Raw genomic sequence first — 25,448 nt, 5'->3', positions numbered from 1 at the left:
CCCAATTCCAACTGCTTTTGGCAGCTAAACAGTGTTGAGCCTCTTTAGTAGTTTAATTTAAGACCCCCTGCTAATATTATGTCCTGTAGGTCTTTTTACATTACCAACACGCGGTTTTTTTCAGTAAGCCAATACAGTTAGGAAACTTTTTTATTAGCTTACCTTGTGATAGAAGTAGAAGAGGGCAAAAAAGTGCCTTTATCTCACCTACAGCCATACCACATTGGATAGGCCCAATCTCGCCTGATTTTGGAAGCTAAGCAGTGTTGTGCCTGGGTAGTACTTGGGTGGGAGACCACATCGGAACACCAGGTGCTGTAGGTTTTTTCACATTACTGGCAAATTGTTTTTATTCTCTAGCTATTTAAATTGGAAACTTTTTCTTTTTATTGCCAGCACAGACATTTGGAAGAGGTCAAACAGACACAATAGCCATCACCTAAAGACTTACCACACTGTTTAGGCCCAATTCCAACTGCTTTTGGCAGCTAAACAGTGTTGAGCCTCTTTAGTAGTTTAATTTAAGATCCCCTGCTAATATCATGTCCTGTAGGTCTTTTTACATTACCAACACATGATTTTTTTCAGTAGGCAAATATAGTTAGGAAAATTTTTATTAGCTTACCTGGTGATAGAAGTAGAAGAGGGCAAAAAAGTGCCTGTATTTCACCTACAGCCATACCACATTGGATAGTCCCAATCTCGTCTGATCTTGGAAGCTAAGCAGTGTTGGTACTGGTTAGTACTTGGGTGGGAGACCACATGGGTACACCAGGTGCTGTAGGTTTTTTCACATTACTTGCAAATTGTTTTTATTCTCTAGCTATTTAAATTGGAAACTTTTTCTTTTTATTGCCAGCACAGACATTTGGAAGAGGTCAAACAGACACAATAGCCATCACCTAAAGTCTTACCACTCTGTTTAGGCCCAATTCCAACTGCTTTTGGCAGCTAAACAGTGTTGAGTCTCTTTATTAGTTTAATTTAAGACCCCCTGCTAATATAATGTCCTGTAGGTCTTTTTACATTACCAACACATGATTTTTTTCAGTAAGCCAATACAGTTAGGAAACTTTTTTATTAGCTTACCTGGTGATAGAAGTAGAAGAGGGCAAAAAAGTGCCTGTATCTCAACTACAGCCATACCACATTGGATAGGCCCAATCTTGTCTGATCTTGGAAGCTAAGCAGTGTTGGTCCTGGTTAGTACTTGAGTGGGAGACCACTTGGGAACACCAGGTGCTGTAGGTTTTTTCACATTACTGGCAAATTGTTTTTATTCTCTAGCTATTTAAATTGGAAACTTTTTCTTTTTATTGCCAGCACAGACATTTGGAAGAGGTCAAACAGACACAATAGCCATCACCTAAAGACTTACCACACTGTTTAGGCCCAATTCCAACTGCTTTTGGCAGCTAAACAGTGTTGAGCCTCTTTAGTAGTTTAATTTAAGACCCCCTGCTAATATCATGTCCTGTAGGTCTTTTTACATTACCAACACATGATTTTTTTCAGTAAGCCAATATAGTTAGGAAACTTTTGTATTAGCTTACCTGGTGATAGAAGTAGAAGAGGGCAAAAAAGTGCCTGTATTTCACCTACAGCTATACCACATTGGATAGGCCCAATCTCGTCTGATCTTGGAAGCTAAGCAGAGTTGGGCCTGGTTAGTACTTGGGTGGGAGACCACCTGGGAACACCAGGTGCTCTAGGTCTTTTCACATTACTGGCAAATTGTTTTTATTCTCTAGCTATTTAAATTGGAAACTTTTTCTTTTTATTGCCAGCACAGACATTTGGAAGAGGTCAAACAGACAAAATAGCCATCACCTAAATACTTACCACACTGTTTAGGGCCAATTCCAACTGCTTTTGGCAGCTAAACAGTGTTGAGCCTCTTTAGTAGTTTAATTTAAGACCCCCTGCTAATATCATGTCCTGTAGGTCTTTTTACATTACCAACACATGATTTTTTTCAGTAAGCCAATACAGTTAGGAAACTTTTTTATTAGCTTACCTGGTGATAGAAGTAGAAGAGGGCAAAAAAGTGCCTTTATCTCACCTACAGCCATACTACATTGGATAGTCCCAATCTCGCCTGATCTTGTAAGCTAAGCAGTGTTGGGCCTGGTTAGTACTTGGGTGGGAGACCACATGGGAACACCAGGTGCTGTAGGTTTTTTCACATTACTTGCAAATTGTTTTTATTCTCTAGCTATTTAAATTGGAAACTTTTTCTTTCTATTGCCAGTACAGACATTTGGAAGAGGTGAAATAGACACAATAGCCATCACCTAAAGACTTACCACACTGTTTAGGCCCAATTCCAAATGCTTTTGGCAGCTAAACAGTGTTGAGCCTCTTTAGTAGTTTAATTTAAGACCCCCTGCTAATATCATGTCCTGTAGGTCTTTTTACATTACCAACACATGATTTTTTTCAGTAAGCCAATACAGTTAGGAAACTTTATTATTAGCTTACCTGGTGATAGAAGTAGAAGAGGGCAAAAAAGTGCATTTATCTCACCTGCAGCCATACCACATTGGATAGGCCCAATCTCGCCTGATCTTGTAAGCTAAGCAGTGTTGGGCCTGGTTAGTACTTGGGTGGGAGACCACATGGTAACACCAGGTGCTGTTGGTTTTTTCACATTACTGGCAAATTGTTTTTATTCTCTAGCTATTTAAATTGGAAACTTTTTCTTTTTATTGCCAGCACAGACATTTGGAAGAGGTCAAACAGACACAATAGCCATCACCTAAAGACTGACCACACTGTTTAGGCCCAATTCCAACTGCTTTTGGCAGCTAAACAGTGTTAAGCCTCTTGAGTAGTTTAATTTAAGACCCCCTGCTAATATCATGTCCTGTAGGTCTTTTTACATTACCAACACATGATTTTTTTCAGTAAGCCAATATAGTTAGGAAAATTTTTATTAGCTTACCTGGTGATAGAAGTAGAAGAGGGCAAAAAAGTGCCTGTATTTCACCTACAGCCATACCACATTGGATAGGCCCAATCTCGTCTGATATTGGAAGCTAAGCAGTGTTGGGCCTGGTTAGTACTTGGGTGGGAGACCACATGGGAACACCAGGTGCTCTAGGTCTTTTCACATTACTGGCAAATTGTTTTTATTCTCTAGCTTTTTAAATTGGAAACTTTTTCTTTTTATTGCCAGCACAGACATTTGGAAGAGGTCAAACAGACAAAATAGCCATCACCTAAAGACTTACCACACTGTTTAGGGCCAATTCCAACTGCTTTTGGCAGCTAAACAGTGTTGAGCCTCTTTAGTAGTTTAATTTAAGACCCCCTGCTAATATGATGTCCTGTAGGTCTTTTTACATTACCAACACATGATTTTTTTCAGTAAGCCAATACAGTTAGGAAACTTTTGTATTAGCTTACCTGGTGATAGAAGTAGAAGAGAGCAAAAAAGTGCCTTTATCTCGCCTACAGCCATACCACATTGGATAGGCCCAATCTCGTCTGATCTTGGAAGCTAAGCAGTGTTGGGCCTGGTTAGTACTTGGGTGGGAGACCACATGGGAACACCAGGTGCTGTAGGTTTTTTTCACATTACTTGCAAATTGTTTTTATTCTCTAGCTATTTAAATTGGAAACTTTTTCTTTCTATTGCCAGTACAGACATTTGGAAGAGGTGAAACAGACACAATAGCCATCACCTAAAGACTTACCACACTGTTTAGGCCCAATTCCAAATGCTTTTGGCAGCTAAACAGTGTTGAGCCTCTTTAGTAGTTTAATTTAAGACCCCCTGCTAATATTATGTCCTGTAGGTCTTTTTGCATTACCAACACATGATTTTTTTCAGTAAGCCAATACAGTTAGGAAACTTTTTTATTAGCTTACCTGGTGATAGAAGTAGAAGAGGGCAAAAAAGTGCCTTTTTCTCACCTACAGCCATACCACATTGGATAGGCCCAATCTCGCCTGATCTTGTAAGCTAAGCAGTGTTGGGCCTGGTTAGTGCTTGGGTGGGAGACCACATGGTAACACCAGGTGCTGTAGGTTTTTTCACATTACTGGCAAATTGTTTTTATTCTCTAGCTATTTAAATTGGAAACTTTTTCTTTTTATTGCCAGCACAGACATTTGGAAGAGGTCAAACAGACACAATAGCCATCACCTAAAGACTTACCACACTGTTTAGGCCCAATTCCAACTGCTTTTGGCAGCTAAACAGTGTTGAGCCTCTTTAGTAGTTTAATTTAAGACCCCCTGCTAATATCATGTCCTGTAGGTCTTTTCACATTACCAACACATTAATTTTTTTCAGTAAGCCAATACAGTTAGGAAACTTTTTTATTAGCTTACCTGGTGATAGAAGTAGAAGAGGGCAAAAAAGTGCCTGTATCTCACCTACAGCCATACCACATTGGATAGGCCCAATCTTGTCTGATCTTGGAAGCTAAGCAGTGTTGGGCCTGGTTAGTACTTGGGTGGGAGACCACATGGGAACACCTGGTGCTGTAGGTTTTTTCACATTACTGGCAAATTGTTTTTATTCTCTAGCTATTTAAATTGTAAACTTTTTCTTTTTATTGCCAGCACAGACATTTGGAAGAGGTCAAACAGACACAATAGCCATCACCTAAAGACTTACCACACTGTTTAGGCCCAATTCCAACTGCTTTTGGCAGCTAAACAGTGTTAAGCCTCTTTAGTAGTTTAATTTAAGACCCCCTGCTAATATCATGTCCTGTAGGTCTTTTTACATTACCAACACATGATTTTTTTCAGTAAGCCAATACAGTTAGGAAACTTTTTTATTAGCTTACCTGGTGATAGAAGTAGAAGAGGGCAAAAAAGTGCCTGTATCTCAACTACAGCCATACCACATTGCATAGGCCCAACCTCGTCCGATCTTGGAAGCTAAGCAGTGTTGGGCCTGGTTAGTACTTGGGTGGGAGACCATATGGGAACACCAGGTGCTGTAGGATTTTTCACATTACTGGCAAATTGTTTTTATTCTCTAGCTATTTAAATTGGAAACTTTTTCTTTCTATTGCCAGTACAGACATTTGGAAGAGGTCAAACAGACACAATAGCCATCACCTAAAGACTTACCACACTGTTTAGGCCCAATTCCAAATGCTTTTGGCAGCTAAACAGTGTTGAGCCTCTTTAGTAGTTTAATTTAAGACCCCCTGCTAATATCATTTCCTGTAGGTCTTTTTACATTACCAACACATGATTTTTTTCAGTAAGCCAATACAGTTAGGAAACTTTTTTATTAGCTTACCTGGTGATAGAAGAAGAAGAGGGCAAAAAAGTGCCTTTATCTTACCTACAGCCATACCACATTGGATAGGCCCAATCTCGCCTGATCTTGGAAGCTAAGCAGTGTTGGGCCTGGTTAGTACTTGGGTGGGAGACCACATCGGAACACCAGGTGCTGTAGGTTTTTTCACATAACTGGCAAATTGTTTTTATTCTCTAGCTATTTAAATTGGAAACTTTTTCTTTTTATTGCCAGCACAGACATTTGGAAGAGGTCAAACAGACACAATAGCCATCACCTAAAGACTTACCACACTGTTTAGGCCCAATTCCAACTGCTTTTGGCAGCTAAACAGTGTTGAGCCTCTTTAGTAGTTTAATTTAAGACCCCCAGCTAATATCATGTCCTGTAGGTCTTTTTACATTACCAACACATGATTTTTTTCAGTAAGCCAATATAGTTAGGAAAATTTTTATTAGCTTACCTGGTGATAGAAGTAGAAGAGGGCAAAAAAGTGCCTGCATTTCACCTACAGCCATACCACATTGGATAGTCCCAATCTCGTCTGATCTTGGAAGCTAAGCAGTGTTGGGCCTGGTTAGTACTTGGGTGGGAGACCACATGGGTACACCAGGTGCTGTAGGTTTTTTTCACATTACTTGCAAATTGTTTTTATTCTCTAGCTATTTAAATTGGAAACTTTTTATTTTTATTGCCAGCACAGACATTTGGAAGAGGTCAAACAGACACAATAGCCATCACCTAAAGTCTTACCACTCTGTTTAGGCCCAATTCCAACTGCTTTTGGCAGCTAAACAGTGTTGAGTCTCTTTATTAGTTTAATTTAAGACCCCCTGCTAATATAATGTCCTGTAGGTCTTTTTACATTACCAACACATGATTTTTTTCAGTAAGCCAATACAGTTAGGAAACTTTTTTATTAGCTTACCTGGTGATAGAAGTAGAAGAGGGCAAAAAAGTGCCTGTATCTCAACTACAGCCATACCACATTGGATAGGCCCAATCTCGTCTGATCTTGGAAGCTAAGCAGTGTTGGGCCTGGTTAGTACTTGGGTGGGAGACCACTTGGGAACACCAGGTGCTGTAGGTTTTTTCACATTACTGGCAAATTGTTTTTATTCTCTAGCTATTTAAATTGGAAACTTTTTCTTTTTATTGCCAGCACAGACATTTGGAAGAGGTCAAACAGACACAATAGCCATCACCTAAAGACTTACCACACTGTTTAGGCCCAATTCCAACTGCTTTTGGCAGCTAAACAGTGTTGAGCCTCTTTAGTAGTTTAATTTAAGACCCCCTGCTAATATCATGTCCTGTAGGTCTTTTTACATTACCAACACATGATTTTTTTCAGTAAGCCAATATAGTTAGGAAAATTTTTATTAGCTTACCTGGTGATAGAAGTAGAAGAGGGCAAAAAAGTGCCTGTATTTCACCTACAGCCATACCACATTGGATAGGCCCAATCTCATCTGATCTTGGAAGCTAAGCAGTGTTGGGCCTGGTTAGTACTTGGGTGGGAGACCACATGGGAACACCAGGTGCTCTAGATCTTTTCACATTACTGGCAAATTGTTTTTATTCTCTAGCTATTTAAATTGGAAACTTTTTCTTTTTATTGCCAGCACAGACATTTGGAAGAGGTCAAACAGACAAAATAGCCATCACCTAAAGACTTACCACACTGTTTAGGGCCAATTCCAACTGCTTTTGGCAGCTAAACAGTGTTGAGCCTCTTTAGTAGTTTAATTTAAGACCCCCTGCTAATATCATGTCCTGTAGGTCTTTTTACATTACCAACACATGATTTTTTTCAGTAAGCCAATACAGTTAGGAAACTTTTTTATTAGCTTACCTGGTGATAGAAGTAGAAGAGGGCAAAAAAGTGCCTTTATCTCACCTACAGCCATACCACATTGGATAGGCCCAATCTCGCCTGATCTTGTAAGCTAAGCAGTGTTGGGCCTGGTTAGTACTTGGGTGGGAGACCACATGGTAACACCAGGTGCTGTAGGTTTTTTCACATTACTGGCAAATTGTTTTTATTCTCTAGCTATTTAAATTGGAAACTTTTTCTTTTTATTGCCAGCACAGACATTTGGAAGAGGTCAAACAGACACAATAGCCATCACCTAAAGACTTACCACACTGTTTAGGCCCAATTCCAACTGCTTTTGGCAGCTAAAAAGTGTTGAGCCTCTTTAGTAGTTTAATTTAAGACCCCCTGCTAATATGATGTCCTGTAGGTCTTTTTACATTACCAACACATGATTTTTTTCAGTAAGCCAATATAGTTAGGAAAATTTTTATTAGCTTACCTGGTGATAGAAGTAGAAGAGGGCAAAAAAGTGCCTGTATTTCACCTACAGCCATACCACATTGGATAGGCCCAATCTCGTCTGATTTTGGAATCTAAGCAGTGTTGGGCCTGGTTAGTACTTGGGTGGGAGACCACATGGGAACACCAGGTGCTCTAGGTCTTTTCACATTACTGGCAAATTGTTTTTATTCTCTAGCTATTTAAATTGGAAACTTTTTCTTTTTATTGCCAGCACTGACATTTGGAAGAGGTCAAACAGACACAATAGCCATCACCTAAAGACTTAGCACACTGTTTAGGCCCAATTCCAACTGCTTTTGGCAGCTAAACAGTGTTGAGTCTCTTTAGTAGTTTAATTTAAGACCCCCTGCTAATACAATGTCCTGTAGGTCTTTTTACATTACCAACACATGATTTTTTTCAGTAAGCCAATACAGTTAGGAAACTTTTTTATTAGCTTACCTGGTGATAGAAGTAGAAGAGGGCAAAAAAGTGCCTTTATATCACCTACAGCCATACCATATTGGATAGGCCCAATCTCGCCTGATCTTGGAAGCTAAGCAGTGTTGGGCCTGGTTAGTACTTGGGTGGGAGACCACATGGGAACACCAGGTGCTCTAGGTCTTTTCACATTACTGGCAAATTGTTTTTATTCTCTAGCTATTTAAATTGGAAACTTTTTCTTTTTATTGCCAGCACAGACATTTGGAAGAGGTCAAACAGACACAATAGCCATCACCTAAAGACTTACCACACTGTTTAGGGCCAATTCCAACTGCTTTTGGCAGCTAAACAGTGTAGAGCCTCTTTAGTAGTTTAATTTAAGACCCCCTGCTAATATCATGTCCTGTAGGTCTTTTTACATTACCAACACATGATTTTTTTCAGTAAGCCAATACAGTTAGGAAACTTTTTTATTAGCTTACCTGGTGATAGAAGTAGAAGAGGGCAAAAAAGTGCCTTTATCTCACCTACAGCCATACCACATTGGATAGGCCCAATCTCGCCTGATCTTGGAAGCTAAGCAGTGTTGGGCCTGGTTAGTACTTGGGTGGGAGACCACATCGGAACACCAGGTGCTGTAGGTTTTTTCACATTACTGGCAAATTGTTTTTATTCTCTAGCTATTTAAATTGGAAACTTTTTATTTTTATTGCCAGCACAGACATTTGGAAGAGGTCAAACAGACACAATAGCCATCACCTAAAGACTTACCACACTGTTTAGGCCCAATTCCAACTGCTTTTGGCAGCTAAACAGTGTTGAGCCTCTTTAGTAGTTTAATTTAAGACCCCCTGCTAATATCATGTCCTGTAGGTCTTTTTACATTACCAACACATGATTTTTTTCAGTAAGCCAATACAGTTAGGAAACTTTTGTATTAGCTTACCTGGTGATAGAAGTAGAAGAGGGCAAAAAAGTGCCTTTATCTCGCCTACAGCCATACCACATTGGATAGGCCCAATCTCGTCTGATCTAGGAAGCTAAGCAGTGTTGGTCCTGGTTAGTACTTGGGTGGGATACCACATGGGAACACCAGGTGCTCTAGGTCTTTTCACATTACTGGCAAATTGTTTTTATTCTCTAGCTATTTAAATTGTAAACTTTTTCTTTTTATTGCCAGCACAGACATTTGGAAGAGGTCAAACAGACACAATAGCCATCACCTAAAGACTTACCACACTGTTTAGGGCCAATTCCAACTGCTTTTGGCAGCTAAACAGTGTAGAGCCTCTTTAGTAGTTTAATTTAAGACCCCCTGCTAATATCATGTCCTGTAGGTCTTTTTACATTACCAACACATGATTTTTTTCAGTAAGCCAATACAGTTAGGAAACTTTTTTATTAGCTTACCTGGTGATAGAAGTAGAAGAGGGCAAAAAAGTGCCTGTATCTCAACTACAGCCATACCACATTGCATAGGCCCAACCTCGTCCGATCTTGGAAGCTAAGCAGTGTTGGGCCTGGTTAGTACTTGGGTGGGAGACCATATGGGAACACCAGGTGCTGTAGGTTTTTTCACATTACTGGCAAATTGTTTTTATTCTCTAGCTATTTAAATTGGAAACTTTTTATTTTTATTGCCAGCACAGACATTTGGAAGAGGTCAAACAGACACAATAGCCATCACCTAAAGACTTACCACACTGTTTAGGCCCAATTCCAACTGCTTTTGGCAGCTAAACAGTGTTGAGCCTCTTTAGTAGTTTAATTTAAGACCCCCTGCTAATATCATGTCCTGTAGGTCTTTTTACATTACCAACACATGATTTTTTTCAGTAAGCCAATATATTTAGGAAAATTTTTATTAGCTTACCTGGTGATAGAAGTAGAAGAGGGCAAAAAAGTGCCTGTATTTCACCTACAGCCATACCACATTGGATAGGCCCAATCTCGTCTGATCTTGGAAGCTAAGCAGTGTTGGTCCTGGTTAGTACTTGGGTGGGAGACCACATGGGAACACCAGGTGCTCTAGGTCTTTTCACATTACTGGCAAATTGTTTTTATTCTCTAGCTATTTAAATTGGAAACTTTTTCTTTTTATTGCCAGCACAGACATTTGGAAGAGGTCAAACAGACACAATAGCCATCACCTAAAGACTTACCACACTGCTTAGGGCCAATTCCAACTGCTTTTGGCAGCTAAACAGTGTTGAGCCTCTTTAGTAGTTTAATTTAAGACCCCCTGCTAATATCATGTCCTGTAGGTCTTTTTACATTACCAACACATGGTTTTTTTCAGTAAGCCAATACAGTTAGGAAACTTTTGTATTAGCTTACCTGGTGATAGAAGTAGAAGAGGGCAAAAAAGTGCCTTTATCTCGCCTACAGCCATACCACATTGGATAGGCCCAATCTCGTCTGATCTAGGAAGCTAAGCAGTGTTGGTCCTGGTTAGTACTTGGGTGGGATACCACATGGGAACACCAGGTGCTCTAGGTCTTTTCACATTACTGGCAAATTGTTTTTATTCTCTAGCTATTTAAATTGGAAACTTTTTCTTTTTATTGCCAGCACAGACATTTGGAAGAGGTCAAACAGACACAATAGCCATCACCTAAAGACTTACCACACTGTTTAGGGCCAATTCCAACTGCTTTTGGCAGCTAAACAGTGTAGAGCCTCTTTAGTAGTTTAATTTAAGACCCCCTGCTAATATCATGTCCTGTAGGTCTTTTTACATTACCAACACATGATTTTTTTCAGTAAGCCAATACAGTTAGGAAACTTTTTTATTAGCTTACCTGGTGATAGAAGTAGAAGAGGGCAAAAAAGTGCCTGTATCTCAACTACAGCCATACCACATTGCATAGGCCCAACCTCGTCCGATCTTGGAAGCTAAGCAGTGTTGGGCCTGGTTAGTACTTGGGTGGGAGACCATATGGGAACACCAGGTGCTGTAGGTTTTTTCACATTACTGGCAAATTGTTTTTATTCTCTAGCTATTTAAATTGGAAACTTTTTCTTTCTATTGCCAGTACAGACATTTGGAAGAGGTCAAACAGACACAATAGCCATCACCTAAAGACTTACCACACTGTTTAGGCCCAATTCCAAATGCTTTTGGCAGCTAAACAGTGTTGAGCCTCTTTAGTAGTTTAATTTAAGACCCTCTGCTAATATCATGTCCTGTAGGTCTTTTTACATTACCAACACATGATTTTTTTCAGTAAGCCAATACAGTTAGGAAACTTTTTTATTAGCTTACCTGGTGATAGAAGAAGAAGAGGGCAAAAAAGTGCCTTTATCTCACCTACAGCCATACCACATTGGATAGGCCCAATCTCGCCTGATCTTGGAAGCTAAGCAGTGTTGGGCCTGGTTAGTACTTGGGTGGGAGACCACATCGGAACACCAGGTGCTGTAGGTTTTTTCACATTACTGGCAAATTGTTTTTATTCTCTAGCTATTTAAATTGGAAACTTTTTCTTTTTATTGCCAGCACAGACATTTGGAAGAGGTCAAACAGACACAATAGCCATCACCTAAAGACTTACCACACTGTTTAGGCCCAATTCCAACTGCTTTTGGCAGCTAAACAGTGTTAAGCCTCTTTAGTAGTTTAATTTAAGACCCCCTGCTAATATCATGTCCTGTAGGTCTTTTTACATTACCAACACATGATTTTTTTCAGTAAGCCAATATAGTTAGGAAAATTTTTATTAGCTTACCTGGTGATAGAAGTAGAAGAGGGCAAAAAAGTGCCTGCATTTCACCTACAGCCATACCACATTGGATAGTCCCAATCTCGTCTGATCTTGGAAGCTAAGCAGTGTTGGGCCTGGTTAGTACTTGGGTGGGAGACCACATGGGTACACCAGGTGCTGTAGGTTTTTTTCACATTACTTGCAAATTGTTTTTATTCTCTAGCTATTTAAATTGGAAACTTTTTCTTTTTATTGCCAGCACAGACATTTGGAAGAGGTCAAACAGACACAAAGCCATCACCTAAAGTCGTACCACTCTGTTTAGGCCCAATTCCAACTGCTTTTGGCAGCTAAACAGTGTTGAGTCTCTTTATTAGTTTAATTTAAGACCCCCTGCTAATATAATGTCCTGTAGGTCTTTTTACATTACCAACACATGATTTTTTTCAGTAAGCCAATATATTTAGGAAAATTTTTATTAGCTTACCTGGTGATAGAAGTAGAAGAGGGCAAAAAAGTGCCTGTATTTCACCTACAGCCATACCACATTGGATAGGCCCAATCTCGTCTGATCTTGGAAGCTAAGCAGTGTTGGTCCTGGTTAGTACTTGGGTGGGAGACCACATGGGAACACCAGGTGCTCTAGGTCTTTTCACATTACTGGCAAATTGTTTTTATTCTCTAGCTATTTAAATTGGAAACTTTTTCTTTTTATTGCCAGCACAGACATTTGGAAGAGGTCAAACAGACACAATAGCCATCACCTAAAGACTTACCACACTGCTTAGGGCCAATTCCAACTGCTTTTGGCAGCTAAACAGTGTTGAGCCTCTTTAGTAGTTTAATTTAAGACCCCCTGCTAATATCATGTCCTGTAGGTCTTTTTACATTACCAACACATGGTTTTTTTCAGTAAGCCAATACAGTTAGGAAACTTTTGTATTAGCTTACCTGGTGATAGAAGTAGAAGAGGGCAAAAAAGTGCCTTTATCTCGCCTACAGCCATACCACATTGGATAGGCCCAATCTCGTCTGATCTAGGAAGCTAAGCAGTGTTGGTCCTGGTTAGTACTTGGGTGGGATACCACATGGGAACACCAGGTGCTCTAGGTCTTTTCACATTACTGGCAAATTGTTTTTATTCTCTAGCTATTTAAATTGGAAACTTTTTCTTTTTATTGCCAGCACAGACATTTGGAAGAGGTCAAACAGACACAATAGCCATCACCTAAAGACTTACCACACTGTTTAGGGCCAATTCCAACTGCTTTTGGCAGCTAAACAGTGTAGAGCCTCTTTAGTAGTTTAATTTAAGACCCCCTGCTAATATCATGTCCTGTAGGTCTTTTTACATTACCAACACATGATTTTTTTCAGTAAGCCAATACAGTTAGGAAACTTTTTTATTAGCTTACCTGGTGATAGAAGTAGAAGAGGGCAAAAAAGTGCCTGTATCTCAACTACAGCCATACCACATTGCATAGGCCCAACCTCGTCCGATCTTGGAAGCTAAGCAGTGTTGGGCCTGGTTAGTACTTGGGTGGGAGACCATATGGGAACACCAGGTGCTGTAGGTTTTTTCACATTACTGGCAAATTGTTTTTATTCTCTAGCTATTTAAATTGGAAACTTTTTCTTTCTATTGCCAGTACAGACATTTGGAAGAGGTCAAACAGACACAATAGCCATCACCTAAAGACTTACCACACTGTTTAGGCCCAATTCCAAATGCTTTTGGCAGCTAAACAGTGTTGAGCCTCTTTAGTAGTTTAATTTAAGACCCTCTGCTAATATCATGTCCTGTAGGTCTTTTTACATTACCAACACATGATTTTTTTCAGTAAGCCAATACAGTTAGGAAACTTTTTTATTAGCTTACCTGGTGATAGAAGAAGAAGAGGGCAAAAAAGTGCCTTTATCTCACCTACAGCCATACCACATTGGATAGGCCCAATCTCGCCTGATCTTGGAAGCTAAGCAGTGTTGGGCCTGGTTAGTACTTGGGTGAGAGACCACATCGGAACACCAGGTGCTGTAGGTTTTTTCACATTACTGGCAAATTGTTTTTATTCTCTAGCTATTTAAATTGGAAACTTTTTCTTTTTATTGCCAGCACAGACATTTGGAAGAGGTCAAACAGACACAATAGCCATCACCTAAAGACTTACCACACTGTTTAGGCCCAATTCCAACTGCTTTTGGCAGCTAAACAGTGTTGAGCCTCTTTAGTAGTTTAATTTAAGACCCCCTGCTAATATCATGTCCTGTAGGTCTTTTTACATTACCAACACATGATTTTTTTCAGTAAGCCAATATAGTTAGGAAAATTTTTATTAGCTTACCTGGTGATAGAAGTAGAAGAGGGCAAAAAAGTGCCTGCATTTCACCTACAGCCATACCACATTGGATAGTCCCAATCTTGTCTGATCTTGGAAGCTAAGCAGTGTTGGGCCTGGTTAGTACTTGGGTGGGAGACCACATGGGTACACCAGGTGCTGTAGGTTTTTTTCACATTACTTGCAAATTGTTTTTATTCTCTAGCTATTTAAATTGGAAACTTTTTCTTTTTATTGCCAGCACAGACATTTGGAAGAGGTCAAACAGACACAAAGCCATCACCTAAAGTCGTACCACTCTGTTTAGGCCCAATTCCAACTGCTTTTGGCAGCTAAACAGTGTTGAGTCTCTTTATTAGTTTAATTTAAGACCCCCTGCTAATATAATGTCCTGTAGGTCTTTTTACATTACCAACACATGATTTTTTTCAGTAAGCCAATACAGTTAGGAAACTTTTTTATTAGCTTACCTGGTGATAGAAGTAGAAGAGGGCAAAAAAGTGCCTGTATCTCAACTACAGCCATACCACATTGGATAGGCCCAATCTCGTCTGATCTTGGAAACTAAGCAGTGTTGGGCCTGGTTAGTACTTGGGTGGGAGACCACTTGGGAACACCAGGTGCTGTAGGTTTTTTCACATTACTGGCAAATTGTTTTTATTCTCTAGCTATTTAAATTGGAAAAATTTTCTTTTTATTGCCAGCACAGACATTTGGAAGAGGTCAAACAGACACAATAGCCATCACCTAAATACTTACCACACTGTTTAGGCCCAATTCCAACTGCTTTTGGCAGCTAAACAGTGTTGAGCCTCTTTAGTAGTTTAATTTAAGACCCCCTGCTAATATCATGTCCTGTAGGTCTTTTTACATTACCAACACATGATTTTTTTCAGTAAGCCAATATAGTTAGGAACATTTTTATTAGCTTACCTGGTGATAGAAGTAGAAGAGGGCAAAAAAGTGCCTGTATTTCACCTACAGCCATACCACATTGGATAGGCCCAATCTCATCTGATCTTGGAAGCTAAGCAGTGTTGGGCCTGGTTAGTACTTGGGTGGGAGACCACATGGGAACACCAGGTGCTCTAGGTCTTTTCACATTACTGGCAAATTGTTTTTATTCTCTAGCTATTTAAATTGGAAACTTTTTCTTTTTATTGCCAGCACAGACATTTGGAAGAGGTCAAACAGACAAAATAGCCATCACCTAAAGACTTACCACACTGTTTAGGGCCAATTCCAACTGCTTTTGGCAGCTAAACAGTGTTGAGCCTCTTTAGTAGTTTAATTTAAGACCCCCTGCTAATATCATGTCCTGTAGGTCTTTTTACATTACCAACACATGATTTTTTTCAGTAAGCCAATACAGTTAGGAAACTTTTGTATTAGCTTACCTGGTGATAGAAGTAGAAGAGAGCAAAAAAGTGCCTTTATCTCGTCTACAGCCATACCACATTGGATAGGCCCAATCTCGTCTGATCTTGGAAGCTAAGCAGTGTTGGGCCTGGTTAGTACTTGGGTGGGAGACCACATGGGAACACCAGGTGCTGTAGGTTTTTTCACATTACTTGCAAATTGTTTTTATTCTCTAGCTATTTAAATTGGACACTTTTTCTTTCTATTGCCAGTACAGACATTTGGAAGAGGTGAAACAGACACAATAGCCATCACCTAAGGACTTACCACACTGTTTAGGCCCAATTCCAAATGCTTTTGGCAGCTAAACAGTGTAGAGCCTCTTTAGTAGATTAATTTAAGACCCCCTGCTAATATCATGTCCTGTAGGTCTTTTTACATTACCAACACATGATTTTTTTCAGTAAGCCAATACAGTTAGGAAACTTTTTTATTAGCTTACCTGGTGATAGAAGTAGAAGAGGGCAAAAAAGTGCCTTTATCTCACCTACAGCCATACCACATTGGATAGGCCCAATCTCGCCTGATCTTGTAAGCTAAGCAGTGTTGGGCCTGGTTAGTACTTGGGTGGGAGACCACATGGTAACACCAGGTGCTGTAGGTTTTTTCACATTACTTGCAAATTGTTTTTATTCTCTAGCTATTTAAATTGGAAACTTTTTTCTTTTTATTGCCAGCACAGACATTTGGAAGAGGTCAAACAGACACAATAGCCATCACCTAAAGACTTACCACACTGTTTAGGCCCAATTCCAACTGCTTTTGGCAGCTAAACAGTGTTGAGCCTCTTTAGTAGTTTAATTTAAGACCCCCTGCTAATATGATGTCCTGTAGGTCTTTTTACATTACCAACACATGATTTTTTTCAGTAAGCCAATATAGTTAGGAAATTTTTTATTAGCTTACCTGGTGATAGAAGTAGAAGAGGGCAAAAAAGTGCCTGTATTTCACCTACAGCCATACCACATTGGATAGGCCCAATCTCGTCTGATTTTGGAATCTGAGCAGTGTTGGGCCTGGTTAGTACTTGGGTGGGAGACCACATGGGAACACCAGGTGCTCTAGGTTTTTTCACATTACTGGCAAATTGTTTTTATTCTCTAGCTATTTAAATTGGAAACTTTTTCTTTTTATTGCCAGCACTGACATTTGGAAGAGGTCAAACAGACACAATAGCCATCACCTAAAGACTTAGCACACTGTTTAGGCCCAATTCCAACTGCTTTTGGCAGCTAAACAGAGTTGAGTCTCTTTAGTAGTTTAATTTAAGACCCCCTGCTAATACAATGTCCTGTAGGTCTTTTTACATTACCAACACATGATTTTTTTCAGTAAGCCAATACAGTTAGGAAACTTTTTTATTAGCTTACCTGGTGATAGAAGTAGAAGAGGGCAAAAAAGTGCCTTTATATCACCTACAGCCATACCACATTGGATAGGCCCAATCTCGCCTGATCTTGGAAGCTAAGCAGTGTTGGGCCTGGTTAGTACTTGGGTGGGAGACCACATGGGAACACCAGGTGCTCTAGGTCTTTTCACATTACTGGCAAATTGTTTTTATTCTCTAGCTATTTAAATTGGAAACTTTTTCTTTTTATTGCCAGCACAGACATTTGGAAGAGGTCAAACAGACACAATAGCCATCACCTAAAGACTTACCACACTGTATAGGGCCAATTCCAACTGCTTTTGGCAGCTAAACAGTGTAGAGCCTCTTTAGTAGTTTAATTTAAGACCCCCTGCTAATATCATGTCCTGTAGGTCTTTTTACATTACCAACACATGATTTTTTTCAGTAAGCCAATACAGTTAGGAAACTTTTTTATTAGCTTACCTGGTGATAGAAGTAGAAGAGGGCAAAAAAGTGCCTTTATCTCACCTACAGCCATACCACATTGGATAGGCCCAATCTCGCCTGATCTTGTAAGCTAAGCAGTGTTGGGCCTGGTTAGTACTTGGGTGGGAGACCACATGGTAACACCAGGTGCTGTAGGTTTTTTCACATTACTTGCAAATTGTTTTTATTCTCTAGCTATTTAAATTGGAAACTTTTTTCTTTTTATTGCCAGCACAGACATTTGGAAGAGGTCAAACAGACACAATAGCCATCACCTAAAGACTTACCACACTGTTTAGGCCCAATTCCAACTGCTTTTGGCAGCTAAACAGTGTTGAGCCTCTTTAGTAGTTTAATTTAAGACCCCCTGCTAATATGATGTCCTGTAGGTCTTTTTACATTACCAACACATGATTTTTTTCAGTAAGCCAATATAGTTAGGAAATTTTTTATTAGCTTACCTGGTGATAGAAGTAGAAGAGGGCAAAAAAGTGCCTGTATTTCACCTACAGCCATACCACATTGGATAGGCCCAATCTCGTCTGATTTTGGAATCTGAGCAGTGTTGGGCCTGGTTAGTACTTGGGTGGGAGACCACATGGGAACACCAGGTGCTCTAGGTTTTTTCACATTACTGGCAAATTGTTTTTATTCTCTAGCTATTTAAATTGGAAACTTTTTCTTTTTATTGCCAGCACTGACATTTGGAAGAGGTCAAACAGACACAATAGCCATCACCTAAAGACTTAGCACACTGTTTAGGCCCAATTCCAACTGCTTTTGGCAGCTAAACAGAGTTGAGTCTCTTTAGTAGTTTAATTTAAGACCCCCTGCTAATACAATGTCCTGTAGGTCTTTTTACATTGCCAACACATGATTTTTTTCAGTAAGCCAATACAGTTAGGAAACTTTTTTATTAGCTTACCTGGTGATAGAAGTAGAAGAGGGCAAAAAAGTGCCTTTATATCACCTACAGCCATACCACATTGGATAGGCCCAATCTCGCCTGATCTTGGAAGCTAAGCAGTGTTGGGCCTGGTTAGTACTTGGGTGGGAGACCACATGGGAACACCAGGTGCTCTAGGTCTTTTCACATTACTGGCAAATTGTTTTTATTCTCTAGCTATTTAAATTGGAAACTTTTTCTTTTTATTGCCAGCACAGACATTTGGAAGAGGTCAAACAGACACAATAGCCATCACCTAAAGACTTACCACACTGTTTAGGGCCAATTCCAACTGCTTTTGGCAGCTAAACAGTGTAGAGCCTCTTTAGTAGTTTAATTTAAGACCCCCTGCTAATATCATGTCCTGTAGGTCTTTTTACATTACCAACACATGATTTTTTTCAGTAAGCCAATACAGTTAGGAAACTTTTTTATTAGCTTACCTGGTGATAGAAGTAGAAAAGGGCAAAAAAGTGCCTGTATCTCACCTACAGCCATACCACATTGGATAGGCCCAATCTCGTCTGATCTTGGAAGCTAAGCAGTGTTGGGCCTGGTTAGTACTTGGGTGGGAGACCACATGGGAATACCAGGTGCTGTAGGTTTTTTCACATTACTGGCAAATTGTTTTTATTCTCTAGCTATTTAAATTGGAAACTTTTTCTTTTTATTGCCAGCACAGACATTTGGAAGAGGTCAAACAGACACAATAGCCATCACCTAAAGACTTACCACACTGTTTAGGCCCAATTCCAACTGCTTTTGGCAGCTAAACAGTGTTGAGCCTCTTTAGTAGTTTAATTTAAGACCCCCTGCTAATATGATGTCCTGTAGGTCTTTTTACATTACCAACACATGATTTTTTTCAGTAAGCCAATATAGTTAGGAAAATTTTTATTAGCTTACCTGGTGATAGAAGTAGAAGAGGGCAAAAAAGTGCCTGTATTTCACCTACAGCCATACCACATTGGATAGGCCCAATCTCGTCTGATTTTGGAATCTAAGCAGTGTTGGGCCTGGTTAGTACTTGGGTGGGAGACCACATGGGAACATCAGGTGCTCTAGGTCTTTTCACATTACTGGCAAATTGTTTTTATTCTCTAGCTATTTAAATTGGAAACTTTTTCTTTTTATTGCCAGCACTGACATTTGGAAGAGGTCAAACAGACACAATAGCCATCACCTAAAGACTTAGCACACTGTTTAGGCCCAATTCCAACTGCTTTTGGCAGCTAAACAGTGTTGAGTCTCTTTAGTAGTTTAATTTAAGACCCCCTGCTAATACAATGTCCTGTAGGTCTTTTTACATTACCAACACATGATTTTTTTCAGTAAGCCAATACAGTTAGGAAACTTTTTTATTAGCTTACCTGGTGATAGAAGTAGAAGAGGGCAAAAAAGTGCCTTTATATCACCTACAGCCATACCACATTGGATAGGCCCAATCTCGCCTGATCTTGGAAGCTAAGCAGTGTTGGGCCTGGTTAGTACTTGGGTGGGAGACCACATGGGAACACCAGGTGCTCTAGGTCTTTTCACATTACTGGCAAATTGTTTTTATTCTCTAGCTATTTAAATTGGAAACTTTTTCTTTTTATTGCCAGCACAGACATTTGGAAGAGGTCAAACAGACACAATAGCCATCACCTAAAGACTTACCACACTGTTTAGGGCCAATTCCAACTGCTTTTGGCAGCTAAACAGTGTAGAGCCTCTTTAGTAGTTTAATTTAAGACCCCCTGCTAATATCATGTCCTGTAGGTCTTTTTACATTACCAACACATGATTTTTTTCAGTAAGCCAATACAGTTAGGAAACTTTTTTATTAGCTTACCTGGTGATAGAAGTAGAAGAGGGCAAAAAAGTGCCTTTATATCACCTACAGCCATACCACATTGGATAGGCCCAATCTCGCCTGATCTTGGAAGCTAAGCAGTGTTGGGCCTGGTTAGTACTTGGGTGGGAGACCACATCGGAACACCAGGTGCTGTAGGTTTTTTCACATTACTGGCAAATTGTTTTTATTCTCTAGCTATTTAAATTGGAAGCTTTTTCTTTTTATTGCCAGCACAGACATTTGGAAGAGGTCAAACAGACACAATAGCCATCACCTAAAGACTTACCACACTGTTTAGGCCCAATTCCAACTGTTTTTGGCAGCTAAACAGTGTTGAGCCTCTTTAGTAGTTTAATTTAAGACCCCCTGCTAATATGATGTCCTGTAGGTCTTTTTACATTACCAACACATGATTTTTTTCAGTAAGCCAATATAGTTAGGAAAATTTTTATTAGCTTACCTGGTGATAGAAGTAGAAGAGGGCAAAAAAGTGCCTGTATTTCACCTACAGCCATACCACATTGGATAGGCCCAATCTCGTCTGATTTTGGAATCTAAGCAGTGTTGGGCCTGGTTAGTACTTGGGTGGGAGACCACATGGGAACATCAGGTGCTCTAGGTCTTTTCACATTACTGGCAAATTGTTTTTATTCTCTAGCTATTTAAATTGGAAACTTTTTCTTTTTATTGCCAGCACTGACATTTGGAAGAGGTCAAACAGACACAATAGCCATCACCTAAAGACTTAGCACACTGTTTAGGCCCAATTCCAACTGCTTTTGGCAGCTAAACAGTGTTGAGTCTCTTTAGTAGTTTAATTTAAGACCCCCTGCTAATACAATGTCCTGTAGGTCTTTTTACATTACCAACACATGATTTTTTTCAGTAAGCCAATACAGTTAGGAAACTTTTTTATTAGCTTACCTGGTGATAGAAGTAGAAGAGGGCAAAAAAGTGCCTTTATATCACCTACAGCCATACCACATTGGATAGGCCCAATCTCGCCTGATCTTGGAAGCTAAGCAGTGTTGGGCCTGGTTAGTACTTGGGTGGGAGACCACATGGGAACACCAGGTGCTCTAGGTCTTTTCACGTTACTGGCAAATTGTTTTTATTCTCTAGCTATTTAAATTGGAAACTTTTTCTTTTTATTGCCAGCACAGACATTTGGAAGAGGTCAAACAGACACAATAGCCATCACCTAAAGACTTACCACACTGTTTAGGGCCAATTCCAACTGCTTTTGGCAGCTAAACAGTGTAGAGCCTCTTTAGTAGTTTAATTTAAGACCCCCTGCTAATATCATGTCCTGTAGGTCTTTTTACATTACCAACACATGATTTTTTTCAGTAAGCCAATACAGTTAGGAAACTTTTTTATTAGCTTACCTGGTGATAGAAGTAGAAGAGGGCAAAAAAGTGCCTTTATATCACCTACAGCCATACCACATTGGATAGGCCCAATCTCGCCTGATCTTGGAAGCTAAGCAGTGTTGGGCCTGGTTAGTACTTGGGTGGGAGACCACATCGGAACACCAGGTGCTGTAGGTTTTTTCACATTACTGGCAAATTGTTTTTATTCTCTAGCTATTTAAATTGGAAACTTTTTATTTTTATTGCCAGCACAGACATTTGGAAGAGGTCAAACAGACACAATAGCCATCACCTAAAGACTTACCACACTGTTTAGGCCCAATTCCAACTGCTTTTGGCAGCTAAACAGTGTTGAGCCTCTTTAGTAGTTTAATTTAAGACCCCCTGCTAATATCATGTCCTGTAGGTCTTTTTACATTACCAACACATGATTTTTTTCAGTAAGCCAATATATTTAGGAAAATTTTTATTAGCTTACCTGGTGATAGAAGTAGAAGAGGGCAAAAAAGTGCCTGTATTTCACCTACAGCCATACCACATTGGATAGGCCCAATCTCGTCTGATCTTGGAAGCTAAGCAGTGTTGGGCCTGGTTAGTACTTGGGTGGGAGACCACATGGGAACACCAGGTGCTCTAGGTCTTTTCACATTACTGGCAAATTGTTTTTATTCTCTAGCTATTTAAATTATAAACTTTTTCTTTTTATTGCCAGCACAGACATTTGGAAGAGGTCAAACAGACACAATAGCCATCACCTAAAGACTTACCACACTGCTTAGGGCCAATTCCAACTGCTTTTGGCAGCTAAACAGTGTTGAGCCTCTTTAGTAGTTTAATTTAAGACCCCCTGCTAATATCATGTCCTGTAGGTCTTTTTACATTACCAACACATGATTTTTTTCAGTAAGCCAATACAGTTAGGAAACTTTTGTATTAGCTTACCTGGTGATAGAAGTAGAAGAGGGCAAAAAAGTGCCTTTATCTCGCCTACAGCCATACCACATTGGATAGGCCCAATCTCGTCTGATCTTGGAAGCTAAGCAGTGTTGGGCCTGGTTAGTACTTGGGTGGGAGACCACATGGGAACACCAGGTGCTGTAGGTTTTTTTCACATTACTTGCAAATTGTTTTTATTCTCTAGCTATTTAAATTGGAAACTTTTTCTTTTTATTGCCAGCACAGACATTTGGAAGAGGTCAAACAGACACAATAGCCATCACCTAAAGACTTACCACACTGTTTAGGGCCAATTCCAACTGCTTTTGGCAGCTAAACAGTGTAGAGCCTCTTTAGTAGTTTAATTTAAGACCCCCTGCTAATATCATGTCCTGTAGGTCTTTTTACATTACCAACACATGATTTTTTTCAGTAAGCCAATACAGTTAGGAAACTTTTTTATTAGCTTACCTGGTGATAGAAGTAGAAGAGGGCAAAAAAGTGCCTTTATCTCACCTACAGCCATACCACATTGGATAGGCCCAATCTCGCCTGATCTTGGAAGCTAAGCAGTGTTGGGCCTGGTTAGTACTTGGGTGGGAGACCACATCGGAACACCAGGTGCTGTAGGTTTTTTCACATTACTGGCAAATTGTTTTTATTCTCTAGCTATTTAAATTGGAAACTTTTTATTTTTATTGCCAGCACAGACATTTGGAAGAGGTCAAACAGACACAATAGCCATCACCTAAAGACTTACCACACTGTTTAGGCCCAATTCCAACTACTTTTGGCAGCTAAACAGTGTTGAGCCTCTTTAGTAGTTTAATTTAAGACCCCCTGCTAATATCATGTCCTGTAGGTCTTTTTACATTACCAACACATGATTTTTTTCAGTAAGCCAATACAGTTAGGAAACTTTTGTATTAGCTTACCTGGTGATAGAAGTAGAAGAGGGCAAAAAAGTGCCTTTATCTCGCCTACAGCCATACCACATTGGATAGGCCCAATCTCGTCTGATCTAGGAAGCTAAGCAGTGTTGGTCCTGGTTAGTACTTGGGTGGGATACCACATGGGAACACCAGGTGCTCTAGGTCTTTTCACATTACTGGCAAATTGTTTTTATTCTCTAGCTATTTAAATTGTAAACTTTTTCTTTTTATTGCCAGCACAGACATTTGGAAGAGGTCAAACAGACACAATAGCCATCACCTAAAGACTTACCACACTGTTTAGGGCCAATTCCAACTGCTTTTGGCAGCTAAACAGTGTAGAGCCTCTTTAGTAGTTTAATTTAAGACCCCCTGCTAATATCATGTCCTGTAGGTCTTTTTACATTACCAACACATGATTTTTTTCAGTAAGCCAATACAGTTAGGAAACTTTTTTATTAGCTTACCTGGTGATAGAAGTAGAAGAGGGCAAAAAAGTGCCTGTATCTCAACTACAGCCATACCACATTGCATAGGCCCAACCTCGTCCGATCTTGGAAGCTAAGCAGTGTTGGGCCTGGTTAGTACTTGGGTGGGAGACCATATGGGAACACCAGGTGCTGTAGGTTTTTTCACATTACTGGCAAATTGTTTTTATTCTCTAGCTATTTAAATTGGAAACTTTTTATTTTTATTGCCAGCACAGACATTTGGAAGAGGTCAAACAGACACAATAGCCATCACCTAAAGACTTACCACACTGTTTAGGCCCAATTCCAACTGCTTTTGGCAGCTAAACAGTGTTGAGCCTCTTTAGTAGTTTAATTTAAGACCCCCTGCTAATATCATGTCCTGTAGGTCTTTTTACATTACCAACACATGATTTTTTTCAGTAAGCCAATATATTTAGGAAAATTTTTATTAGCTTACCTGGTGATAGAAGTAGAAGAGGGCAAAAAAGTGCCTGTATTTCACCTACAGCCATACCACATTGGATAGGCCCAATCTCGTCTGATCTTGGAAGCTAAGCAGTGTTGGTCCTGGTTAGTACTTGGGTGGGAGACCACATGGGAACACCAGGTGCTCTAGGTCTTTTCACATTACTGGCAAATTGTTTTTATTCTCTAGCTATTTAAATTGGAAACTTTTTCTTTTTATTGCCAGCACAGACATTTGGAAGAGGTCAAACAGACACAATAGCCATCACCTAAAGACTTACCACACTGCTTAGGGCCAATTCCAACTGCTTTTGGCAGCTAAACAGTGTTGAGCCTCTTTAGTAGTTTAATTTAAGACCCCCTGCTAATATCATGTCCTGTAGGTCTTTTTACATTACCAACACATGGTTTTTTTCAGTAAGCCAATACAGTTAGGAAACTTTTGTATTAGCTTACCTGGTGATAGAAGTAGAAGAGGGCAAAAAAGTGCCTTTATCTTGCCTACAGCCATACCACATTGGATAGGCCCAATCTCGTCTGATCTAGGAAGCTAAGCAGTGTTGGTCCTGGTTAGTACTTGGGTGGGATACCACATGGGAACACCAGGTGCTCTAGGTCTTTTCACATTACTGGCAAATTGTTTTTATTCTCTAGCTATTTAAATTGGAAACTTTTTCTTTTTATTGCCAGCACAGACATTTGGAAGAGGTCAAACAGACACAATAGCCATCACCTAAAGACTTACCACACTGTTTAGGGCCAATTCCAACTGCTTTTGGCAGCTAAACAGTGTAGAGCCTCTTTAGTAGTTTAATTTAAGACCCCCTGCTAATATCATGTCCTGTAGGTCTTTTTACATTACCAACACATGATTTTTTTCAGTAAGCCAATACAGTTAGGAAACTTTTTTATTAGCTTACCTGGTGATAGAAGTAGAAGAGGGCAAAAAAGTGCCTGTATCTCAACTACAGCCATACCACATTGCATAGGCCCAACCTCGTCCGATCTTGGAAGCTAAGCAGTGTTGGGCCTGGTTAGTACTTGGGTGGGAGACCATATGGGAACACCAGGTGCTGTAGGTTTTTTCACATTACTGGCAAATTGTTTTTATTCTCTAGCTATTTAAATTGGAAACTTTTTCTTTCTATTGCCAGTACAGA

The 25,448-nt window shown here is 39.8% G+C and overlaps 20 non-coding genes and 35 pseudogenes across 20 annotated transcripts; all 55 read left to right on the top strand.

The window, feature by feature from the left end:
- The first annotated feature begins 205 nt into the window (after positions 1 to 205).
- LOC146028942 (5S ribosomal RNA) lies at positions 206 to 324 on the top strand (annotated as a pseudogene).
- A 344-nt stretch (positions 325 to 668) lies between these two features.
- Positions 669 to 787, top strand: LOC146028743 (5S ribosomal RNA; annotated as a pseudogene).
- A 345-nt stretch (positions 788 to 1,132) lies between these two features.
- LOC146028531 (5S ribosomal RNA) lies at positions 1,133 to 1,251 on the top strand (annotated as a pseudogene).
- Positions 1,252 to 1,596: 345 nt separating this feature from the next.
- LOC146028015 (5S ribosomal RNA) lies at positions 1,597 to 1,715 on the top strand (annotated as a pseudogene).
- Positions 1,716 to 2,060: 345 nt separating this feature from the next.
- LOC146028361 (5S ribosomal RNA) lies at positions 2,061 to 2,179 on the top strand (annotated as a pseudogene).
- Positions 2,180 to 2,524: 345 nt separating this feature from the next.
- On the top strand, positions 2,525 to 2,643 carry LOC146029298 (5S ribosomal RNA; annotated as a pseudogene).
- A 344-nt stretch (positions 2,644 to 2,987) lies between these two features.
- On the top strand, positions 2,988 to 3,106 carry LOC146028085 (5S ribosomal RNA; annotated as a pseudogene).
- Positions 3,107 to 3,451: 345 nt separating this feature from the next.
- LOC146033283 (5S ribosomal RNA) lies at positions 3,452 to 3,570 on the top strand. Its single transcript, XR_014458693.1, has one exon. It is a non-coding gene; the product is annotated as a 5S ribosomal RNA (ribosomal RNA).
- Positions 3,571 to 3,916: 346 nt separating this feature from the next.
- Positions 3,917 to 4,035, top strand: LOC146029265 (5S ribosomal RNA; annotated as a pseudogene).
- Positions 4,036 to 4,381: 346 nt separating this feature from the next.
- Positions 4,382 to 4,500, top strand: LOC146034352 (5S ribosomal RNA). The gene has a single exon (XR_014459759.1). It is a non-coding gene; the product is annotated as a 5S ribosomal RNA (ribosomal RNA).
- A 345-nt stretch (positions 4,501 to 4,845) lies between these two features.
- On the top strand, positions 4,846 to 4,964 carry LOC146028414 (5S ribosomal RNA; annotated as a pseudogene).
- A 345-nt stretch (positions 4,965 to 5,309) lies between these two features.
- On the top strand, positions 5,310 to 5,428 carry LOC146027442 (5S ribosomal RNA). The gene has a single exon (XR_014454843.1). It is a non-coding gene; the product is annotated as a 5S ribosomal RNA (ribosomal RNA).
- Positions 5,429 to 5,772: 344 nt separating this feature from the next.
- On the top strand, positions 5,773 to 5,891 carry LOC146034448 (5S ribosomal RNA). The gene has a single exon (XR_014459854.1). It is a non-coding gene; the product is annotated as a 5S ribosomal RNA (ribosomal RNA).
- A 346-nt stretch (positions 5,892 to 6,237) lies between these two features.
- Positions 6,238 to 6,356, top strand: LOC146033962 (5S ribosomal RNA). Its single transcript, XR_014459370.1, has one exon. It is a non-coding gene; the product is annotated as a 5S ribosomal RNA (ribosomal RNA).
- A 344-nt stretch (positions 6,357 to 6,700) lies between these two features.
- On the top strand, positions 6,701 to 6,819 carry LOC146027545 (5S ribosomal RNA). Its single transcript, XR_014454943.1, has one exon. It is a non-coding gene; the product is annotated as a 5S ribosomal RNA (ribosomal RNA).
- Positions 6,820 to 7,164: 345 nt separating this feature from the next.
- LOC146028751 (5S ribosomal RNA) lies at positions 7,165 to 7,283 on the top strand (annotated as a pseudogene).
- A 344-nt stretch (positions 7,284 to 7,627) lies between these two features.
- LOC146027575 (5S ribosomal RNA) lies at positions 7,628 to 7,746 on the top strand. The gene has a single exon (XR_014454971.1). It is a non-coding gene; the product is annotated as a 5S ribosomal RNA (ribosomal RNA).
- Positions 7,747 to 8,091: 345 nt separating this feature from the next.
- On the top strand, positions 8,092 to 8,210 carry LOC146028406 (5S ribosomal RNA; annotated as a pseudogene).
- A 345-nt stretch (positions 8,211 to 8,555) lies between these two features.
- On the top strand, positions 8,556 to 8,674 carry LOC146027440 (5S ribosomal RNA). Its single transcript, XR_014454841.1, has one exon. It is a non-coding gene; the product is annotated as a 5S ribosomal RNA (ribosomal RNA).
- Positions 8,675 to 9,019: 345 nt separating this feature from the next.
- Positions 9,020 to 9,138, top strand: LOC146029177 (5S ribosomal RNA; annotated as a pseudogene).
- Positions 9,139 to 9,483: 345 nt separating this feature from the next.
- LOC146027816 (5S ribosomal RNA) lies at positions 9,484 to 9,602 on the top strand (annotated as a pseudogene).
- Positions 9,603 to 9,946: 344 nt separating this feature from the next.
- LOC146027937 (5S ribosomal RNA) lies at positions 9,947 to 10,065 on the top strand (annotated as a pseudogene).
- Positions 10,066 to 10,410: 345 nt separating this feature from the next.
- On the top strand, positions 10,411 to 10,529 carry LOC146029175 (5S ribosomal RNA; annotated as a pseudogene).
- A 345-nt stretch (positions 10,530 to 10,874) lies between these two features.
- On the top strand, positions 10,875 to 10,993 carry LOC146027815 (5S ribosomal RNA; annotated as a pseudogene).
- Positions 10,994 to 11,338: 345 nt separating this feature from the next.
- On the top strand, positions 11,339 to 11,457 carry LOC146027439 (5S ribosomal RNA). Its single transcript, XR_014454840.1, has one exon. It is a non-coding gene; the product is annotated as a 5S ribosomal RNA (ribosomal RNA).
- Positions 11,458 to 11,801: 344 nt separating this feature from the next.
- LOC146034447 (5S ribosomal RNA) lies at positions 11,802 to 11,920 on the top strand. Its single transcript, XR_014459853.1, has one exon. It is a non-coding gene; the product is annotated as a 5S ribosomal RNA (ribosomal RNA).
- Positions 11,921 to 12,264: 344 nt separating this feature from the next.
- LOC146027936 (5S ribosomal RNA) lies at positions 12,265 to 12,383 on the top strand (annotated as a pseudogene).
- Positions 12,384 to 12,728: 345 nt separating this feature from the next.
- On the top strand, positions 12,729 to 12,847 carry LOC146029174 (5S ribosomal RNA; annotated as a pseudogene).
- A 345-nt stretch (positions 12,848 to 13,192) lies between these two features.
- On the top strand, positions 13,193 to 13,311 carry LOC146027814 (5S ribosomal RNA; annotated as a pseudogene).
- Positions 13,312 to 13,656: 345 nt separating this feature from the next.
- Positions 13,657 to 13,775, top strand: LOC146028467 (5S ribosomal RNA; annotated as a pseudogene).
- A 344-nt stretch (positions 13,776 to 14,119) lies between these two features.
- On the top strand, positions 14,120 to 14,238 carry LOC146027754 (5S ribosomal RNA). The gene has a single exon (XR_014455141.1). It is a non-coding gene; the product is annotated as a 5S ribosomal RNA (ribosomal RNA).
- A 345-nt stretch (positions 14,239 to 14,583) lies between these two features.
- On the top strand, positions 14,584 to 14,702 carry LOC146033961 (5S ribosomal RNA). The gene has a single exon (XR_014459369.1). It is a non-coding gene; the product is annotated as a 5S ribosomal RNA (ribosomal RNA).
- Positions 14,703 to 15,046: 344 nt separating this feature from the next.
- LOC146034457 (5S ribosomal RNA) lies at positions 15,047 to 15,165 on the top strand. The gene has a single exon (XR_014459863.1). It is a non-coding gene; the product is annotated as a 5S ribosomal RNA (ribosomal RNA).
- A 345-nt stretch (positions 15,166 to 15,510) lies between these two features.
- LOC146033931 (5S ribosomal RNA) lies at positions 15,511 to 15,629 on the top strand. The gene has a single exon (XR_014459340.1). It is a non-coding gene; the product is annotated as a 5S ribosomal RNA (ribosomal RNA).
- Positions 15,630 to 15,974: 345 nt separating this feature from the next.
- Positions 15,975 to 16,093, top strand: LOC146028750 (5S ribosomal RNA; annotated as a pseudogene).
- Positions 16,094 to 16,438: 345 nt separating this feature from the next.
- On the top strand, positions 16,439 to 16,557 carry LOC146028566 (5S ribosomal RNA; annotated as a pseudogene).
- Positions 16,558 to 16,902: 345 nt separating this feature from the next.
- LOC146027972 (5S ribosomal RNA) lies at positions 16,903 to 17,021 on the top strand (annotated as a pseudogene).
- Positions 17,022 to 17,366: 345 nt separating this feature from the next.
- LOC146028749 (5S ribosomal RNA) lies at positions 17,367 to 17,485 on the top strand (annotated as a pseudogene).
- Positions 17,486 to 17,830: 345 nt separating this feature from the next.
- LOC146028565 (5S ribosomal RNA) lies at positions 17,831 to 17,949 on the top strand (annotated as a pseudogene).
- Positions 17,950 to 18,294: 345 nt separating this feature from the next.
- On the top strand, positions 18,295 to 18,413 carry LOC146027971 (5S ribosomal RNA; annotated as a pseudogene).
- A 345-nt stretch (positions 18,414 to 18,758) lies between these two features.
- Positions 18,759 to 18,877, top strand: LOC146032202 (5S ribosomal RNA). The gene has a single exon (XR_014457645.1). It is a non-coding gene; the product is annotated as a 5S ribosomal RNA (ribosomal RNA).
- A 344-nt stretch (positions 18,878 to 19,221) lies between these two features.
- LOC146027889 (5S ribosomal RNA) lies at positions 19,222 to 19,340 on the top strand (annotated as a pseudogene).
- A 345-nt stretch (positions 19,341 to 19,685) lies between these two features.
- On the top strand, positions 19,686 to 19,804 carry LOC146027970 (5S ribosomal RNA; annotated as a pseudogene).
- Positions 19,805 to 20,149: 345 nt separating this feature from the next.
- Positions 20,150 to 20,268, top strand: LOC146027438 (5S ribosomal RNA). Its single transcript, XR_014454839.1, has one exon. It is a non-coding gene; the product is annotated as a 5S ribosomal RNA (ribosomal RNA).
- A 344-nt stretch (positions 20,269 to 20,612) lies between these two features.
- Positions 20,613 to 20,731, top strand: LOC146027888 (5S ribosomal RNA; annotated as a pseudogene).
- A 345-nt stretch (positions 20,732 to 21,076) lies between these two features.
- Positions 21,077 to 21,195, top strand: LOC146027969 (5S ribosomal RNA; annotated as a pseudogene).
- Positions 21,196 to 21,540: 345 nt separating this feature from the next.
- On the top strand, positions 21,541 to 21,659 carry LOC146027436 (5S ribosomal RNA). Its single transcript, XR_014454838.1, has one exon. It is a non-coding gene; the product is annotated as a 5S ribosomal RNA (ribosomal RNA).
- Positions 21,660 to 22,003: 344 nt separating this feature from the next.
- On the top strand, positions 22,004 to 22,122 carry LOC146034828 (5S ribosomal RNA). The gene has a single exon (XR_014460232.1). It is a non-coding gene; the product is annotated as a 5S ribosomal RNA (ribosomal RNA).
- Positions 22,123 to 22,467: 345 nt separating this feature from the next.
- On the top strand, positions 22,468 to 22,586 carry LOC146033282 (5S ribosomal RNA). Its single transcript, XR_014458692.1, has one exon. It is a non-coding gene; the product is annotated as a 5S ribosomal RNA (ribosomal RNA).
- A 346-nt stretch (positions 22,587 to 22,932) lies between these two features.
- On the top strand, positions 22,933 to 23,051 carry LOC146027435 (5S ribosomal RNA). Its single transcript, XR_014454837.1, has one exon. It is a non-coding gene; the product is annotated as a 5S ribosomal RNA (ribosomal RNA).
- A 345-nt stretch (positions 23,052 to 23,396) lies between these two features.
- LOC146029173 (5S ribosomal RNA) lies at positions 23,397 to 23,515 on the top strand (annotated as a pseudogene).
- Positions 23,516 to 23,860: 345 nt separating this feature from the next.
- Positions 23,861 to 23,979, top strand: LOC146027813 (5S ribosomal RNA; annotated as a pseudogene).
- A 344-nt stretch (positions 23,980 to 24,323) lies between these two features.
- On the top strand, positions 24,324 to 24,442 carry LOC146027935 (5S ribosomal RNA; annotated as a pseudogene).
- A 345-nt stretch (positions 24,443 to 24,787) lies between these two features.
- Positions 24,788 to 24,906, top strand: LOC146029172 (5S ribosomal RNA; annotated as a pseudogene).
- Positions 24,907 to 25,251: 345 nt separating this feature from the next.
- LOC146027812 (5S ribosomal RNA) lies at positions 25,252 to 25,370 on the top strand (annotated as a pseudogene).
- The last annotated feature ends 78 nt before the right edge of the window (positions 25,371 to 25,448 follow it).

This window comes from Crinia signifera, chromosome 8 (assembly GCF_055691185.1).
Source record: "Crinia signifera chromosome 8, ASM5569118v1, whole genome shotgun sequence".
Taxonomy (NCBI): domain Eukaryota; kingdom Metazoa; phylum Chordata; class Amphibia; order Anura; family Myobatrachidae; genus Crinia; species Crinia signifera.
The sequence above is the reverse complement of the archived record's forward strand: the minus strand, read 5'-3'. Positions and strand labels throughout refer to the sequence as shown.